Raw genomic sequence first — 2,788 nt, 5'->3', positions numbered from 1 at the left:
AACAAAAAGACAAGGAGGGAAAGAGACGGTGGCGGAGGCGAGCGGGGGTACCTCAAAGTGGGGGGGAAATAAATAGGGAAAAATATAATTTTCCTGACATTATTTGCCTAATAATGGCTTCACACAACTCTCCATCCATTCAACAACCAGCTGTCTGTCATTCATCTGTTGATGTGCTATTTGTTTATTGGTCCAGGCAACACTCTTATCTAAGTGTTGACCCATCCATCTTAAAAACTTCCACCCTTTGCTTTAGGAATTGGCTAAAGATAACTGAGCAAGGAACCCTCAAAGAAAGAAAAAATATATACAATACTATCTGCTTTATTTTTTAAGTACTACGGGTTATAATAACGGTAGCCATCAAATAAGATGTGAGGACACTTCGAAGTTGAATCGGTATGCTACTGCGGGTCACGAAAAGACAAATCTTTCAACATTTTGGTGGCTTGGCTCGTCCTCACCATTTTCCTCTGCCCGTTTGACTTGTATGTGTCGACATATAGGAGGAACCTCCTTAGACGTTCACACACGCATCCAAAAGGTGTACTCTCTAAGTCAATATCCATATTCAAACAAACCACGAGGGGGAACATGAAGAAAATGACAATTGCGTGTACACAACTGGCACTGGTGCCGATTCAACATTTAATTAAGTCAGCCCTTGACGTTTGACCCCTTCTTAGGGCAATGTTTGCAGTGAGGGCAGCATATCACTGTCTGGACTGTCTGTGTGAAGTCGTCCCAAAGACACGAGTCAGCGTTTGATGGAAGGAATATGCTGCATAAGGTCCTGGTGGTGAATCTACTCTTGTTCCCAATGTGCGTTAACTTTTTTTTCCTCTCTTCTACAAGTCTGCAATTGTCTTCTCAACCCACTAGTGTTTAATGCATGCTGCTCATTAGGCTAGACAATGGCTACTTATGATGAAATGCCATTCAGGGCAATATGTCAGCAAACCCCTGGGAAGAGAGATGGGAGAGTGGCAGCAGGAAGCCGTGTGCTTAGAAATTAATATATGGCCAGAGGGCGGCAGCCAAAAGGAAAGCCAACTGAATGTGAACGACACGATGGACAGAGTCCAAGGAAAATTTTACAACTGAAGAGGAAGATTTAAGGCTACTGTGATTTGCAGAAATAGTCACATCCCTTGAACTTCATCAGATTTTGCCATGTTTTGTCAGGATAATTACTAATTGTTCACTTCACAAATGTGGCATTTCAGGAATAATGACCAGAAGAAATTCATTTATGGAAGAAATCCATAGCAATCACCCTTGAAAAACCATGTAGGAAACACAGTAAACTACAACACATTACTACAACTCTACACTAATCTGTCTTTACAGCGAAGCATGGGAGGGAAATCCTGAAAGAAATCTGGTTAGAAGCAGCAAAACACTTGACGCTGGTCCAGCAGTACAACGACCCTAAACACACCACAAAGGACACAGTGGAATGGTTTAGACTAGTTTAGACACTCATGTGTTTCAATATTCCACAAATATCCTGAACAAAGTCCAACTGAAAATCTGTGGAAAATATACTGTGCAACTCATCACTCAAAAGGAAACCTAACAAAAAAAAAAAAAAAAACAAAAACAAAAAAAAAAAAAAGGCCTTTAAAATTGATGATTTGGGTTCAGGGGGGCGAAGGGCCCTTTTGCTGTTCAAAACTAGCAGAACAAGCAGTGCCCCTCTTCCATTAAAAGCCCCAGCCACACTGGTGCAGCCCCGTCCAATGTCCCCTCGCTCCCCCTCCCTTCCCCTTACATCACCGAGTCTGGAGGCGGGAGGTGGGGAGGGCCGCAAGATTAATGACGGTGCTAACCACGTATTTATCATCCGACTGGAGAGTAATGCGACACCTTTCTAATCTGAATATATTTCATTGGGCTGTTATGGCGCCCAGCCCTGGGCCCCGTGTGCGTGTGTTTCTGAGTGACTGGACGTGAATTTGAATGTTAATCGTATCTTCATGGGCTCGTGCGTATGAAAAAGTGTGCTCTTGTAAGTAGGCACGAGATACCCAGCCATGTACCATAAACGATGTCTGTTGTGGTCAAAACAGGCCTGTGGTAATTAGATAAAGATGAAGCTCCTCCTTTTAGCACTTTGGGGCCATGCTCCAGCTTCAGATGCTCTCCTCTGATTCTAAGCCGCCTTATCAGGGGATCGCATCCTTCTCCATCCACCTCTCCTTCCGATCCTACTGCTACTTATTTTTTGGCACTCAGCAGAAATCAAGATGGATGTGTACCAACAGAGATGGGGAGATAGGGACTGCACAAGGCACCTATTGGACCTGATAACTGATACGGCTCACATTGGGAACCTCCGTTAGATTCGCCACTCTGCTACCAGGACCAGAGAGGTGCAGGTCGGACAATAATCTGCACTGGGAGTTGTCACATTGCGAACACACACTCTTAAGTGGGAAATTTGTACGCGGTTTGGCATAGGAACAAGACCTAAGGCTCAAAACGATGCCATACCCTGCCTTTTTAAGAAGATTCTCCATGTTTATTGTTCTAAACCTGTAAAGTTAGGCACCAGATGATTATTTATACAAGTCAGACTGTGAAAAGAGGTCACAACTAAGAGAATTCAAGAGATGCAAACATGTCTGCTTGTCTTCCCTTTCTCTTTTTTACCAATACTAAAAAATCAATACTACCTTAACTTAGTGGAGCCACTTGAAGCACTTTATCTGAGTAACAATGTAAAAAAAAAAAAAAAAAAAAAAAAAAAAAAAAAAAAATAAAAAAAAAACGAGAAAAAAAATAA

The 2,788-nt window shown here is 42.4% G+C and overlaps 1 protein-coding gene across 6 annotated transcripts in view; it reads left to right on the top strand.

Annotated features, from left to right (window-relative positions):
- LOC106963245 (receptor-type tyrosine-protein phosphatase delta-like) overlaps positions 1-2,788 on the top strand; it is a 161,184-nt gene that overhangs the window by 57,874 nt on the left and 100,522 nt on the right. The gene's annotated exons all lie outside the window — the stretch shown is intronic.

Source organism: Poecilia latipinna, unplaced genomic scaffold (assembly GCF_001443285.1).
Source record: "Poecilia latipinna isolate Pla-1442-1.1 unplaced genomic scaffold, P_latipinna-1.0 Scaffold1512, whole genome shotgun sequence".
Taxonomy (NCBI): domain Eukaryota; kingdom Metazoa; phylum Chordata; class Actinopteri; order Cyprinodontiformes; family Poeciliidae; genus Poecilia; species Poecilia latipinna.
Note: the sequence above shows the minus strand (reverse complement) of the source record. Positions and strands in the feature narration are given on the sequence as shown.